This window comes from Labrus bergylta, chromosome 17 (assembly GCF_963930695.1).
Source record: "Labrus bergylta chromosome 17, fLabBer1.1, whole genome shotgun sequence".
NCBI lineage: Eukaryota > Metazoa > Chordata > Actinopteri > Labriformes > Labridae > Labrus > Labrus bergylta.
The window spans coordinates 2,085,766-2,103,657 of record NC_089211.1 but is presented as its reverse complement, the minus strand read 5'-3'; positions in this window follow the sequence as shown (position 1 = coordinate 2,103,657).

Here is a 17,892-nt window from a genome sequence, read left to right as displayed (position 1 = left end):
GAGCGTTCGGCTCCTCGGCTCCTCTGGACTGTAGAATTGTATGTTTAAGATCTGATGTGCTCTATATTGACACAAAACTCATTTCCATCTTCTGTCTGACCATTCTGCGAGTGGAGCTTTATGCCCCATGTGTCAGTATGTATATAAGCATTGTCTATCGTTTGTTCCACATGTGATTTTATTAGTCTTCTCAGATATAAAAACTGTCCACCACATTACTCAACAGCCTCCACAGACTTGACTGCCGAATTGAATCAACACCTCTGTGGCAGAGAGTAAACAAAGACTGAATACAATAAGCCTCATGAATGTAGGATTTATTGCAGCCCACTTGTTTTGGTTGTAGCTCAGTGCATCAAACAGGCGACTGGCTGCACAATAAGAAAATAAACCATGTAAAGTAAAGGGCGCACAGGGTGCTCAGCTGAGAGTTTTAGGGTGCAGATTCGTCCTCGCACATCATGCCATATAAAACCTGAAGGTCTACCGAGATTGCAGCACTATCATGGGTCTGAGGTGTGTTTTATGTGGTTGTCAGTGCACAACATCGTCAACATCTCTGCAGCTCGCTGGCCTGCCAAAATGCTCAAATGTACTGCATACAGGCTGACTTCCCTTTCCATTTTGTTGTCCTTGACCTCCTCTTCTACTGTTGTTAGAGCACTTATATACTCCTTATTTATGTGTACACACACACACGCACATGCGCACACACACACACACATGCGCGCACACACACACACACACACACACACACACACACACACACACACACACACACACACACACACACATATTCATCCATCCAAATATGCCTCCACTAGTAATTCTTTCACATGTGTAAACACATCCCAGTTTAACCAAAATCAAAGGTATCACAATTCATAATAATACATTTAAAAATATATAAATATTCGATCAATATTTTTTGTAAAAGGGAAAATAAAATCCAATCTATGACCTTTCAAGACCTCCCATCAAATGAATCATAAATGCCTCAAGCTCTTTAATAAAACCCAACCTCGGCGAATAAATGATGAACCTTATTTACATACAAATCATTATTTCTGGTTTCATCGTAGACGTGCACGCACTCCATCCTGTGCACACTAAATCACTCCTACACACACACACACACACACACACACACACACACACACACACACTGTCCTTCATGATCCATTCTACTGGGTCACCCTCTCTGCCTGCTGTTATTGGTTTTTGTTTCTTGTTATCTATTCATTGCCTGGCACGCTGTTGATTTTTTTTACCTGACTGCTTTAGCCTGTCCAGAATAATGATTGTGCACAGAGGAATGATGGTGCTACATGCGTGGCAGCTCCAATGACATGGTTGACAGACCAACGGAGTCAAATTCATGTGTCTGTTCTTCTTCTATGTGCAGCTCTCTCACTCTCTGTTAAACTTTTTCTCCTCTAATCGTCCTGCTTATTTTCTCTTGTGACAAATCAGAAGTCTATTTCACAAGCACCATCTCAAAATAAAATGTCAAACTACAAACATCCAAAAACTGCTGACAGAAGCAATTTGTGACCAGCTCAAACTGTCTATGTGCATGGATTCCTAAAAAAAAATCAAAAAAATATGTTTTATTACTTCTGTAATCTGTCTCACTTTTTAGCGCAACCGCTTTGGCATAGCTGTAGAGATCGGACCAAAAAACAGACATATCAAGGGGGACTCTCTGGTGAATGTTCCCAATGTGAAGTATCAAGGGGGACTCTCTGGTGAATGTTCCCAATGTGAAGTTCATGGGAAGCAAATGCATTCAACTTAGTTTTAAAATCCAATACAAAGTTTTAGACCCTAAATTCATAATATAGCAATTCATAATGAATATCTGAAAAAAGGTCTTGTGGGTATAAAAATCCGAATTATTTCTGAGAAAGCCTTTCTTTTTCTGAGAGGCCACATATGAATAGTTGTCAATGTCATGTATTGTAACTTGAAAGAATAAACTCAAAAAAATCCCAAGGACCTCTTCAAAGAACAAAAAAAGTAAGGCTTAGAAGCCTTTTTCCCACAATGAACATGGACATATTTGAAGCTTTGTGCTCTCTTAGGTAGTCCATCAGCCAAATGTGTAACATTTAAACTAGTTTTTTGAATAAACCCAAGGAATAAAGACTTGTTGAGTGTCTTATATTTTTGAGTGGTGCACAAAGCTACACTTTTAAAAGATGTTACAGAATTGGCATTCTAAACTGGTGCTGCTTTTGTTGATTCTTCGAGACTGTTTTCCAATTGACATCACTTCTAAAGTTCAGGGTAGCTTTAGTGAGTGTTACAAGGAGACTCATCTGAGAGCTAGTGTGCCATTCAGAAAGAATCCAACTGATTTGACAGCTCTGTTCAGTGTTTAAGCTGGGGTTACTACAGGTCAGTGTTGAGTAATGAATGAATAAACAGGATGGTTTTTGGTACAATTCTACCAATTCCTTCTTTTAAACATGATGTGACTTATGGATCTAACTGAAGAATGGGGTTGACTAAAACAGCTGAAGATGCTTTCTGAGGCTGAAGAGATGAAGAGCTGTATAAGGGTTGTAAGTGGCCAAAGGAGCCTATTGGGGCCAACAAGGGTAAAATGTGCTTGGTTAAAGCCAAATAGCTACTGTCAGGCTATTCTCACATTTGACTCATTGAAGAAATAGCCACAGTTTCAAATCTAATATCTAAAGGTAACCACATTCTGTACTATACATACCCATTTCAAGACAGTTTAGAATAACTGTATTGCCCTTTATGAGAGGACTTGACAGTGGGTAGGATTGGGAAACAGGGGTTAGAGAGAAGGCAGTAAATGGCAGAGGGTGGGAGATGAACCCAGGGCTTCTGCTTCGAGGGCTGTAGCCTCTGTACATGAGACGCCTGGTTTCAGGACTGAGCCAAACTCGCGCCCCATTAATGACAATTTGATAAACAAGGGAAGTTAACTCCTTCTAGCAACTGGTACCAAACCTCTATATCAACTGCAAACAAAAGAAAAAAAAATCTATGGGATTGATATACCATCTGCAAAAAAAAACATGAAACTATTTATCATGTGACTTAAACATATGAAATAAAACATTATCAAATATCAGTTGAATGCATCATGAAAGTATAGGCTTCCTTATCTACCATTGAACAACCCAGTATTATTTTTTTCATGGTCAAACTAACACAGATGTATAGCATGTCTTACCATATGGTCTCAATGTCAGATCAGGTGAAAGTGGTCGGTCGTCAGGTGAGGTCATGCTTAGACTTGGCAAAGAGAGCCTTCACACCATACACTGAACCCCTATAGAGTCATAGCATGAGTTTTTTCCAGGTCTGACAAAACAGGCAAAGGTTATGAGACTGGGGTGGCCGAAGACAGACAACTATGATCAGAGATGTTCCCAATTATCAGGAGGCAGTGAACACATCGTTGATGTCAAGCTAGAAGAGTGAAGACAAAAATATGATCCGACTTTGGGACGTCTTAATCTGTCTATCATGCACTACACACGATATACTGTAACTGTCTGTCAATTTTTCTGAAGCCCCACATCTGTGTGATTTTTGCCCATTTTGGAGTGATTTGAAGACCCATGGGTTCAGTAGGTCTTCACAATCTGCAATAATTTTTTCTCTCTCTCTTCCTGCTTTTTGTGAACGACAATGTTGCTAAAAGAAGGTCACACATCCAATATTTAAATGAAACTTGAGTCATTAATGTAAATACATGTGAAAAGGAGCTGAACATAATGATTCAATTGCATTTTATTTAGCTGAAAGCATTCCTCAGGGCAATGCTGAAATCCATTAAGTCTTGTAACCTTGGTGGTGTACCCAAAAGAACTTTTCAAACATAATGACTGGAATAATCAAGGGCAATCATGTTAGCTGGTTTTTTTTTGTTTTTTCTTTGACATTCTGCAGTGATGGAAAACAGTTTCAACTGGCAAATACAAGAATGTCTTATTCTTGTTTTGGCTATGAATGCAGACTGCTTAAAGTGTATACCTGTATGTTCATCAATAGGGCTCTTGTTGTTTCTTGGTATGTTTTCATTTAAAGCTAAAAAGCCAAGCTACTGTCAGATGTGAGTGCAGTGAGCCCACCTTACGGATAAAGGGTGTAATGTTCAGCCTCTGGCAGCTCAAAGTGGTTGCTGTGCTTGGCACCTGGGACCCCTGTATCTCTGCAGGAATTGGCATGGAGCCGGCAGCTCCTCGTAGAGCCAGGTGTTGTTTTATTTATCTGAAAGCACAAGTGACCTTTGGAGAAGAACGCCGCGGAGAGACCTGCCTCCGAGGGCTGTCTGCCTTCCCCTCTCTTCTCTTCTGTCACAGACCTCCTGAAGGATGAGAGCGAGAGCCATCAGCCAGGCCGGCCTCCAGACTGTCAGAGGAACACACCCAATGTGAACCTTTTATATTTAGTTTAACTATAACTGCCTGGTTCCTTAAGATAAAACATAGGCATAAACACCCCAACATCAGTGCATCATTTGTCTACATAAAATAGGGTTGTTTCTTTGTTTGCACAGGCAAATGTTTTGCCATGTAGCAATTTAAACATTTTTGAATGCAAGTATAGCTTCTTAGGATAATGCATTTTGGAATGTTTTGCATATAAAATGTGATCAAATGTACGTTTCTTTGGGGGGAAGGGGGGGTTTTGTTGTCTTTATTGGATAGGACAGTTGAAAAGAGACAGGAAATGTTAGGAGGAGAGAGTGGGGAATGACATGCAGCAGATGCCGAGGACGGAATCAAACCGACGGCTGCTGCGTTGAGGACCTGAACCTCTGTTCAGGGGGTGCATGACATAACAGCTATAGGCTACATGGCAACCCTCAAATGTAAGTATTTAAATAATTTACCACTCCTGAAGCTTGTCTTTCATTTGCCTTGAGCACGCATTTTCTGCACTCACCATGCCAGAGTGGAAAATGTATGGAAAATATAGCATGAGCATCAAACCCTGAAATACAACAATTGATCATAACCTTTAAACTGACAGTTTATCTTATATCAATATTCTGTTTATTGAGTAGCTCCATGGGTCAAATATTCAAATGCCTGACTCACACATTGAGAGTGACTCTGACCTGAACTTATTTTGAGGTTGCTGTCAATATTTTGATTACATCACAAATAGTTTCTGGCAATGGCGCTAAAGATAAAGATAAAGATAAACTTTATTGATCCCCCGTGGGGGAAATTTGTGCATTATGCTAAGGCTAATTAAACACCTACGTGTTGATGCAAAATTAGCAAGAGGATGAAGAGCAACGCTCATGTTAAGATTTGAGCAACATCAACCCTTAAGAAAGGTTTTCCTGGAGTTCATAGTGAAACTCATTATGTTACTGCTGCAACCTTTCTTACTGCTACTGTACTGAAAGGATGTCAAGGTTTTCAAGAGGGGTGCAAACTAAAAGGGAGCCGTTACCTGCAATAGAACACTTCTTACATAACCAGCATCACAGTAGCTCAGAAACTTTGAGTCTAAACATTTATGTTTTTGAACTGTCACACAGCCATATTTGAACTGTATGATCAGTTACTAAATACCAAATCTATCAGGCTGCTGCTGTTTTGTGAGAGTGTATACAAGATTAAAACTAAGAAAGCACATTTTGTGCATAATATGGTGAGACCTTGACAAACGCAGTAATGCCCACCTGGAGTGTCACCTGCTCAGAGAAACAGATTGGTTGCTATGGCAACATTATTGCCTACGGCGATGATGATGTCTAGCCTACTTGAGAGAACAGCTGTTATTAGCCATAGGTGACTATACAGGAAGGGTTGATTTACACAATCATGGCAATCAGTGTTCTATTTTTGTTTTCCTGTAAAGACTGATTACGAGAGAGCATTGAAAGTGCAAGTACACATCTTGTTGAATCCTGTTGTACAATTGAAAAATCAATGAAGGACATCCAAGAAATCCATGTGAAATTGATATATTTTGTGCAATAATTTTAAAGATTCATTTTAAAGAGGAATGAAGATATGAAGGTGTATGCTGAATTTTGCAAATTGCTCTTACGGGCATTCGTAAGAGCAATTTGCTCTGATTATGAATGTTCATAATTAAAAACCCACTAACCAAAAAAACACATTGATCAAGTGGAACACAAATCTGGCACAACACTAAGCGTACAGTAACAACTATAAATCTACGTTTGCAATAAAACTACATCAATACATGTCTCTGTAATTCAAGTGATCAAAAATGAAACTGAATGGAGTCATGGAAAGAGCATGTGTCAGAGTGACATGATGAACGGGATTAGAGAATGTCAGTAAATGCCAACAGATCAAAATCATATTTTCACACCATGATCCATGGCTTTGTAATGTTTAGATCTGCTGTCCTTAAATCATTCTTTCTGCAAGGGATGAGAGGAAAGGCTGTACAGAAATAACAATACAAATTCTCACCTGAGTTTTTAACGATTGGGTAACACAATAAAGTGAACACAAATAGTTACACTAATATACATTTCACCTGATTGCCACAAACCATGATCATCTCTCTGGGAACTACAAGAGAACTGCAGATATATAACACAAGGTGAGATCATCATTTTGTGATGCCTTAAATGTGCCAACTGAAACATCAAAGCGGTAAGGTAAGAAAGAGGGTAAGCATAAGTGCACACCATTTCAATCAGGAGATACTTAACTAAGAGAGAAAGTACGTAATTATCAGGTTAGGAAAAGATAAACATGCATGCTCTTTGGCGATTAGACTCCCCTAATGATGCTTGGGGGGCAAGGGAAACCAACAGCAGGATAGGATACCCTAATGATGGAGTCTAGACACTGGTGGTGGTGGTGGAAGTAGGCATGATGTGGTGAGGAGTGGACTTTGGAGGAGCTGGTCACAGTTGAACACTGTTGAGATTGAATAGAGGTGGACAGGGTCGTAAAACGATGGCAGCATTAAAACTGACTGTGAAAAAGAGGAGAACGGATTTTAAAAATATGACCGCAGCAGGACGATTGATCGGTAGAGGTTGTGACAGAATCTGGTTGGTTCATTACTTAAAGAGTAAACGCCCCCCAATTAGCTGATCACCAAAGTGCATGGAGACAAAGGAAGTGGAAAAGAGGGGGAGTTGAATCAAGAATATTGGATGGATGTGTTAGAGAATATAAACAGTCTTTCTGCTCAAAGTAATGCTGAACTCCATTCAAACATCTACAAATGTAGAGGTTTTAGCAGGCGACCAAGAACAGTCCTGTGTATATTCTCCAGGTATTTGTACAACTTTTACATTTTATCAACCACAACAGAGATATGGATAAATGTACTCTGGCTGTTTTGAAGCTATCAAATAATTGTTGGGAGTAGCAGATTCATTTCTCTGTTGTTTGTTGAAGGTCTAACAAGGTCACAATTTAATGGAATACTTTCCATCATGTGCACCACTGCCTCACACCTAAGTGCTTGTTGTGATGCTTTTTATAATATGCCACCATTGTCTGCACAAGAACAAAATGTTACATTTCAAAGTAATCCAGACTGCAATTGCACTAAAAATAAAAATTTAGACACTGGTGGTGCTCTAATTTGTCCATTAGATCCATTAGCCCTAATGTGGTTAACATGCATTTTCTAGTGTTGTCGTGGGGAGCAAACTTGATCATCCCCACTAAGTGCAAATCAAGTGTACTTAGATAGACGTTTTATGCTTGAACAGTGGCTATCTGGGTATTAAGTGTGGCATACTTGCAGTAAGAGGTGTTCAAAAGGGTTCGAGTTAAAAGCATGCATTACTTAAGACTCTGCGTTGTTGCCCTTCATAGAAGAAGTGAGTCTCAACCATTCATGTCTTTTGTAATTGTGTTGAATTACAGGGTGCGCCTTGGTGACACTGACTCATCAACCTGCAATTCAGAGAAAGAATTTTACAATGTGTGTGCACAAACAAAGGGAAACCTCTTTCATGATACAAACACTGCAGCGCCATAGATGATTTTAGTCTTAGTATGTGGTACATTAAAGCCTTGTAAATATATGAGGTGCATGCACAGCAGTCACCCAGTCATTATGTAGAATATTTGTTGTGTGTGAAAACTACCCCTTTGTGGCATTTCATTCGGTGATATTTACAGCAGCGAGCTAATTTTGCTTAATGACTTTCTTTTTATTTAATGACTCTGCCCGGCTTGCTCAGTCCATATCAATTCCAGGGTAATAGACCACAGTGAAAGTGATTTGAATTCTAAATACCAACCCAATGAGCGCTCTAGTCAATAGATAAATAACGCATTATGTCTTTGAAACATATTATCTTGGGCTAAAGAGTCTTGTTATGAGTCATTTGAAGTATTCTCTGCGCTAGCCCCTCCCTGTCATTGAAAAGAATGCTAACAAACATTCCCACCCACAAACACACACCCTTTCTATCAGGGCAACATTGTGTTTTGTCGAGTTTCAGATAACTGATAGCAGGACATCAGATAGTGTACTGTTGAGGTTAAACAGTTTCTTTTTTTGTTACAGGTGAAATAAGGTCATCTCTTTCAAAGAATTTGCAGTGCAGACTTTTATCCCGACTGAGTATGACTGTAGTTCATTCTCAATATGTGGATATGAAAATATACTGTAAGCACCGATGCAGATTCAAGTATGGGCTAAAACACACAAAAATACTAACATGTCCCAAAGTGTAAGGCCATTGTAGGATAAAAAAAAAGTTATATGATGTATTCTGAAAGAAAAAAGCAAAAAAAACAAAAAAAAAAACATTCATATCAAATATTAAAAAATAAATGATATAGTATTGAGGGCTGTGACTCAGTTGGTAGAGTCGGTCGTCTCTCAACCGGCAGGGTTGGGGGTCTGTCCCCAGCTCCTGCAGCAACATGTCTGAGGTGTCCTTGGGCAAGACATTTAACTCCAAATAGCTCCCACTGCTTCCTAGGCAGCGTATTAATGTGTATGAATGTGTTTGAATGGGATTAGTTACTTTACATAGCAGCCTCTGCCATCAGTGTGTGAATGGGTGTGAAAGGGTTTAAAAAAAGCAACTTTTTGAAGTTTTTCCCCTCCTGTTTTGTGATGTTAATCTTGTAATGTATTATCCCCTTAAAATGGCCATTACCTGAATAAGTCTTTTTATTTATTTATTAATATCATAATGAGCCATACTACTGGTCCCTGTAGAATGCAATAATCATCCAATTTCACACTATAAAACAATGATTGAGAAAAAAACAAACAGGATCCTTCAATATTCAGTCTTTTAATGAACTGATAAAGCTTTGGTTATGTTTACCTTCAAACCTTCAAAAATGATCACCTGAAGAAGACCGCTGGTTGAAACGCAGTGATCAATAAAACTTGCTGTGTGGCATTTGAGCAAGTATGCGGGCCTATCTTCTTTCTTAGTCTGCTGATTTTGCACTGCCCTGCTTCTTTGTGATGTGCGTATAACTACCTCTTTTTTCTATGTTTATGCACAAACAAACTTTGCTGGGGAAGGAGACATCTCTTTTTTAAAAGCTAAGATAACATCTTTGGAAAGGTTAGGGAAGCATGGTGGTTTGGGTTAAAATAATTTAAGGAGCAACCCCAGCAGTGATTAAAATTGACTGTCTTGCCGAAACACAATTGAGAAAGTTCGACCTGTGTGAAAGTCTGACTTTTACTGCCCAATCTATCCCTCAACGCAGGCCTCCTCCCTCCAGACTGTTGCTCTATAATAATGTTACACTACTAACTCTTTTATTCCTGCTGCTTGTGGGCTTGAACACTTGAAATTATATACATTTTGTGTTTTAGTGGCCAATAGATTACCTACTTTAAGTATCATGCATCCAGTAAATTAGCAAGTATAGAGCAATACAGCTTTGCATTAGGAATATACTAACCATCCATCCATCCATTATCTATAGCGCTTATCCCAGTGGTTTCCAACCTTTTTTGGCCTGTGACCTTGCTTTGACTTCACATAACTCTGGCGACCCCAGAGTTTGATAGAAATCATTTTGTGCACATTATTGTGGACAGAGGAAGAGAAGCTGGGATGACATTTCTGCACAATGAATGACAGACAGACAAAGTTTCTTGTCTTGCATGTTTCTTGTTTTGGCACTGGCCCACAGTTGCCTGTGTTCAATATATTTAAATATACAATATAATTTCACTGATGAATAATTCAACATCACAGGCGACTACTTATGAGTCCCTACTTGGGGTCGGGACCCCAATGTTGGGACATACTGGCCTATCCAATTCAGGGTGGCAACCAATCCCATCTCTCATCCACCTGCACCCGGTCGCCAGTCAATCACAGAGACAAATAAATATTCACACTTCAGGATATTTAGGGTTACCACTTGACCTAACAAGCAAGTCATTGGACTGTGGGGGAAGAAGCTGGAGAACCCAGAGGGATTCCATGCACGAATGGGGAGAATATGCATCCTTCACTCCCTCTTCAACAAGGGATTTGAACAAGTAACCTTCTAGCTGTTAGCAATGTCGCTAATCACCACCACCCTACAGACTTTGTGTTGGACCATGAGATACCAAATGATTGTAATCATGGAAAACGAAGATATAAATGTGATCAGTCAAAATCATGCTCAGTAGCCTGTACATATTTGTATTTTTAGAGTTTAAAAAGATATGTAGCAATAAGGCAAAGCAATGTATTCTCTGTGGATCATACTGCTCAGAAATAATTTAGTTGCTGATTTAATGGCCATTAGCTTTATAGCTGTCTCAAAAAAATCAGTCAACACATCATTGCTGTTAGATGGAGGGTAAAGAACTCATCAAAATCATTGTCAATATTGCTCTACCCTCCATCAGATATCAAATGACTCGGTAAACCGACCAGCAGTAGCCAAACCATCTTGCTGTGGACCAAACAGTCAAACCAATCTTAAGGCTTCACTACTTCCCAAGTGAATAAGATGTAATGGTGCCCCCCTGACTGCTCTGCTGTCGGATAAAATACTTTGGAAAATCTTGGGTTGGGTCTGAACACTTATCTTATCAAACTGAGTGGAAAATCTGAGAGCAGGCATTCAGTTCAGAGAGAACTGGACGATCTATTGTAAACCGAGATATTTTGTCTTTCGTGCCTCTGTGATAACTTCATCAATGAAGAGTTTTATTTTTTTTCAAAGTGAGCATGCTGTGTGCAATTTCTGCAGGTTTTTCCCAACTTCTCGGTTAAAAACAGCAAGAATATTTCTCAGAATTTAAGACACAAACAAGACAGATAACAGTCAGAGGGTACATTCCGTGACCCTGCATTGCTTAAAAACTAGAGCATGTAAATGAGACAGAATGCACAAGCGGGACAGATGGACAAAGAGAGGCAGAAAAGATACAGCACAGCAAATGTCCACTTCAGTTCTCACAGAGAGTCAGCCATGTTGAAGAGCATTAGGGCTGAAGTTAAAGAGAGAGCTGACCTGACATATCTTGGTGAGTAACTGTTGTCTGCTGAGCTTGATAAATAATGGAGCAGAATTTGAGCTCCCACAGATAAGGGCAGTGAACTTGCTTTGCTATCTCTCCCTCTCACGGTCTCTTGTACCGGGTCTGCCTTTGTGGATCCTCAGTGACTTGGAGATGACCTTTTCTATTAGGACGTTACATCCTTTACTGTGGAACATGATGTATTCAAATCTTTCTCTGAGATAGATGCAGTGTTTGCATGTACTGTTGAAACTGAACTGACACCTCTCTTTCATTATTGTTGAAACAGAAGCCTTTTTTAAATTGCTAGCGGCACTAAATGGCTGCACCAATAATAAGACTTAGCATGGATTAATACAATGAGCTGCACAGTGGTGCAGTAGTAAGCCCTGTTCTTGGTTTGAATCCCCATCGGACAGGGCCTCTCTGTGTGGAGTTTGCATGTTATCCCCGTGCATGAGTGGGTTCTGTTCAAGACATGCTTGTTAGGTTAATTGGTGACTGGTTGTCTATCTCTTTATGTCAGCCCTGTGATTGACTAGCGACCAGTCCAGGGTGTACCCCACCTCTCACCCAATGACAGCTAGGTTGGGCTACAGCCCCCTCTGACCCAGAACTGGAAAATTGGTATGGACAATGGATGGATGGATGGATGGAATTTTACAACCACAACACACTATGGAGTCTTCCATCCAGTTAAATATTAAAGGTTAAGAATGAATAGAATTTTAATTCTACTACAAGGAATGAAAAAGTGCCTCTGGTAACTATTAAATGGACTGCAGCTCTTTACAGCTAACAAAGTAAACCCCCATACATCTTTTGAATTCCTCAGAGAGACTAAAGTCAGCAGTGTGGAGAAGCTGCCTCACATAATACATTATTATCCGAGTCCAGTTCTCCAGGAAACAAATGGCCTGCATGTCTCTCACTGCTGTGTTTGTATTAAGACACTCTCAGTGAGTTTATTTTGGATTATTGACCTCCACTAAATAAAGAGCATGAGCATTTTACAAAGGCACCCCCATCCGTTCACACTAGAATTATGCAAAACATGCTCGTGCTGGATATCCAGTTATACATCACTTGCCAGGGAAGAATTCTTGGCTGTACTTGCCCTGCTGCAGCTGCAACTGTTACACGAAGAGACAGGAGAAAACAAAACTGTTGGACAGGCAAACAGATTGGACCAAACCATAAGAATTTGTTCCAAAAACAGACTTAGATTAACTTCCAACTTCTGATCAAAGGAGCTAAATGAAAACAAATTATGATTCTTGCAAAGGCCCAGGAAAAATCAAGTGCTTAGAAAGCTGGAAACACTGTTAACTGGGAACTTATCATCATATTTTAGTGTAATTAAGGATTTACAACAGATCTATAGCATAGAGATGTGATTTTTTGTTTTCTATAATACAGCAGCACATAATCAACTTTCGCCGAGCTGATTCTGACTGATGCAAATTAATTTGAACTATTAATTTTGACTGTGCTGCTGTGTATGACACAATTAATTATACTTTTCCACTGAATGCATGTGTGGGAATGGCGGAGATTGCTTTACAGTGGCTGACTTTTTATCCTTCTGATATAATTGTGTGTGAAATTGATTGACTCTGTAATTCTGTCACCACCTGTTAAATATGCCATCAAAACAAATCACTTGAAATTCTCATATGTTAAACATTAAAAACAATCAAGAATCTTTCTTAAGCGTGATAATTCAGAGATTAAAGATTAATCCTAAACAGTTTTATGAGAGCAAACTATTTAATTGAAAGTGCACCAGCTTTCAATCTGCATCACACTTTGAATTACATCATTGTTCAGTGTTGTTTGATGAAAACATTATCGATAAGACATTTTCGATGGCAGCAGAGATTGTCACTGGAAGCCCATTTTCACATATCAATATAATGCTTAGAAAATAAAGATTACCTTGTATTTTAATCCCAGTGGCGGTTCTAGAGTCTGTGGGGCCCTAGGCAAAAATTAAAAGGGGGGGCCCTACAACCGACGTTCTTCACCTTTATTTTTTAAGTCATCTGACACCAACAATTAAATTGCAATATTGAAACTGTTTTTAATTTCCAAAGTTCAATACAGAGACCATGTTTAATTTTGCAACATTACCCAAGACCAGAGTGGACATTACACTTTAACTTTAAACAGAACTGACACAAAGCTGGTGCAACAGGCCACAGGATTATTCACTGAAATATTACTGTACTATTATTTTATTTTTTTGACATTGCATCATTTATGCATTAGCAGATGTTTGCCATACATGAATTTGTGTCACTTTTTTGCAGCACCCTACTTCATTTGCAGCAAATTTAAATATATTTGTTCTCACTTTGTAAGTGTTTTTAAAATTTGCCTTAATAGTTTGTTTTTCACCCTCTTGATCTTTATGGAAATCTTTCATGCTGATTGAATGTCTTCGACCTTATGGGCCACCGTACTAGTTGGCCAGTGCTGTGATGGCAATAATGAGCAATACTAGAAGTGATTGAATGTGTATTTGTATATAAAAGTGCCTGATACTGCTATGGTAATGTCTCTAACTCTGCTGCCATGTGCTTTCATCACAGTTCACCCCCCCCCCCCCCCCCCATCTGTAAACCATCCAAGTTAAAGTACTTTACATTATTTTATCCACCTTATCTTTCTGTCAAGTGCTCTAGTCTCATATGCTAAATCTTCTTTTCTTTTTGTCCTTAATAACATCTTTGAAATGTTCAAAAGGTAGCCTTTTCTTTTCATTGTTAACTTACAGTAATTGTCTCAGGCAGTCATGCTCAGCACTTTTAGGAGGCCACCTGACGTAGACAGGAGATGCAAAGAAGACCAGCGGCTATGGTTACTTGAGTTTGAGTGGTGGGGAGGGAGGATTGCATTTAGCGATTGTGTGTGTACCATCCACTGATCGTGCCTGTTGGCAAAGAACAGCATATTCTTTCATAAAAGCTGTAATATTGAGTCAGTGACTGAGGGACAAAATAAATAAAATATATACAGCATGAGGAATAGTGTTACCTTAAGGCAGTGAGATGGATTTATTACTAAGTTGAAATGTACAGTAGGTTTAAATAAACACACCGGGCTTGCTTGCATTGAAAATGCATAAATCATGTCCAAGTGATGCATTCAACTAAGAGACAGCTTAGAGCAAGATGGCCGCCACACTTGAGAAATAAATATTTCATTTCCAGATTGAAGAAAACACCAATATGGAAGCGATTAGTGATCAGAATTCAAATGATAAAGCTAATTTGAAAATTCAAATGCATTAACAGAAATGCCTTTTAATTTTCATAATATGGGTGTATTATTTGACTCAAAAATAAAATGATGATTAATTTATCTAATTTGAATTTTAGTTTTCAACTTCAAAAATGCACATTCTTTGACTAAATTAAAATGAGGAAGAAAATGACATTTGCTTTATAATTTTCAAAAAATGCCCCGCTAAATCTGTATCATAATTCAAATGAAAAAGATAATTTTAAAATGAAAATACAGTAAAAGAAACACATTTTAATTTTCAGAATATAGGTGCATTATTTGACCTATATTTAAAATGAATATTCAGTCATCCAGTTTGCATTATACTTTTACTCTCTATGTATGCATTTTGTATGACATAATTCAAATGAAAATGAAAAGGTCTTTGGCTTTTCGTTTTCAAACTTGCCGTGCTAAAATGTGATCATAATTCAAACCAACTTGAAAACGAAATGACAAAGTGGACGACGCAGGAAAGTGACAACAGACTCCAGCTCCCAGGCAGGTGAACGTAATATTTACAGTCTATGAGGCGAGCGGGCAGAACGCGCAGTACGATTAGTTCACACTGTGATGCAGGTGGTGATCGGAGTGTTTTTTTCAGCGCACACTGAACTTTCAGCGAGCATAAAGCAGCAGCTTTATAAGCCGAGCTGCCAAGTCTCACGCATGACACCATGCCCACTATCTTTGACCGTGAGAGTCACTCAGCATCTGCACGCCGTGAAATTCACACAGACATGTCCTAAGACCGGTTTATTGATAGACTATAGATCACTCTCTTCTCTGCTTAACTTAGTTACATAAAAAAGATTATCGATTTAATTTTCTGTTTCAAATAATCTCTCCAGCTCTGTACACAAAGTGTCTCTCATCCTCTGTGTGTAATGGCGCACACTCTCCCTCTTGACCGACTGTATGAGCTCTCTCTCCCTTTCAGAGATTGTTTTGTAGTTATTAAAAGAAGAATCAACTACAACGCTAAAATTGAATCAAAATCAGGGCAACAACTAGTTTGGAGCTTTTACCAGCTTTAAAGATTCACCCCGCCACCCATCGTACTGCGTGTTCTGCCTGCTTGCCTCATAGACTGTAAATATTACGTTCACCTGCCTGGGAGCTGGAGTCTGACGTCACTTTCTTGCGTCGTCCACTTTGCCATTTCATTTTCGAGTTGGTTTGAATTGTGAGAACCTTTTAGCACGGCAAGTTTGAAAACGAAAAGCCAAAGACCTTTTAGTTTTCATTTGAATGATGTCATACAATATGCATACATAGAGAGTAAAAGTATAATGCAAACTGGATGACTGAATATTCATTTTAAATATAGGTCAAATAATGCACCTATATTCTGAAAATTAAAATGTGTTTCTGTTAATGTATTTTCATTTTAAAATTATCTTTTTCATTTGAATTATGATACAGATTTAGCGGGGCATTTTTTGAAAATTATAAAGCAAATGTCATTTTCTTCCTCATTTTAATTTAGTCAAAGAATGTGCATTTTTGAAGTTGAAAACTAAAATTCAAATTAGATAAATAAATCATCTTTTTTTTTGAGTCAAATAATACACTCATATTCTGAAAATTAAAAAGCATTTCTGTTAATGCATTTGAATTTTCAAATTAGCTTTATCATTTGAATTCTGATCACTAATCGCTTCCATACACCAAAGCTTGCATACATTCAAAGTGTCTCCGTTCATAGTAAACAAACTAGAACCGGCCCTACAATGTTATTCAAATACATGAACAAAGACAAAGACCTGCTTCTTTTTCTTTAATTAGTATTAGTATTCCAAATTAAATGTACAATTTGTAAATTAAATTCAAATAAATAATACAATAACCAAAGATGACGTCAAGGCTGGCGGGGAATCATGGGAGTGGTTCTCTCTGCTAGTTCACCCCCACCACCCCAACTCTGAGTAGTCAAGACAACCGGGTGAAACAGACCTGAGGAAGAGAATATGTTTACCGACGATGTATAATTTACATGAAGTTTAAATCACAGCAGCACATACAGCAACAGTATGGCAGCTTTCAGTAGCATTTCACACTTCCTTATGTAGCGGTATTTGGCCTAATATGCTATGTTTCCATAATATGCAATGTTTTCATGGCAACGATAAACATGTCGTGTCTGTCATGGCGGCTCTATTATGGCGGCCGCCAAGGCAAGACACATCCCGTTACAACTTCAAAAAGTAAGGCTATCTCTGGCTTTCATAACTCATAGAAATCTTTGAGGTAATGTAAGTACTCAACTAAAAAATATATATATAACATTTAGTTTAGTCCATTTTAAATTGATTTAGATATTTTAGTGTACAATTTTAATACAATTCTACATATTGTACCTTTAAGGTAAATGTATTATCAGTCTGAAGACATCAACATTTTACACACAGTGTCATTGCACCACTTTAAAATGTCCTGTATAATGCTTCATCACACTTTTTGTTTGGATTGCTAATCAGAAATTGCAAGAGTTTTCAAGGGCCAATGAATAATGTATGCATGCAAACTGAAACAGCTCAACTGTTTTGCAAATAGTGATCATTTCCAAGCAGATGTTGGAGCCGCCTCCTACACAAGCTCCCTAATTGAAATGTGGGTGCTAAGTTTGCAGATTGCAGAGGTTTGGAACACATTCAAAGAAATGCATGAAGAAAATGGCTTAACTGTCTAATCATAGTTGATGATCAGATATGTTTTGTTAGGTTAGGGTCTGGTTGGTTTTTCTGTTTTAGTGGGACAGGTTTTTTTTCATGGCTGTTATTAGTTTTGTCTGTCTTTCCTTCAGTAGTGTGTTGTTTTTCCTCTGTTCTCTGCTGTGTGGTCTTCAGTAAATCACTTTATTAACTAATCGGCTGTCTTTGTGTTTCATGGGCTACAGCAGGACTGGCGAATCAAGAAGACTCAACAGAGATTGACCATGTGTCCGGCCTTTCAGTTACAGGCCACAACCTCTGTTGAGCACCCGGAAAAATTGAACTCCCATGAGGAAGGATTATCAACAATTATATTGACACTGGAGGTTGCATTGGCATGTTGAAGGGCATGCATGGCAGAGCTGAGAAAACTGGTCACCAGCTCTTTGTCACACCAGTTTCTGGCCCTATCACATGTCAAATTAAGTAAAGTTTTCTC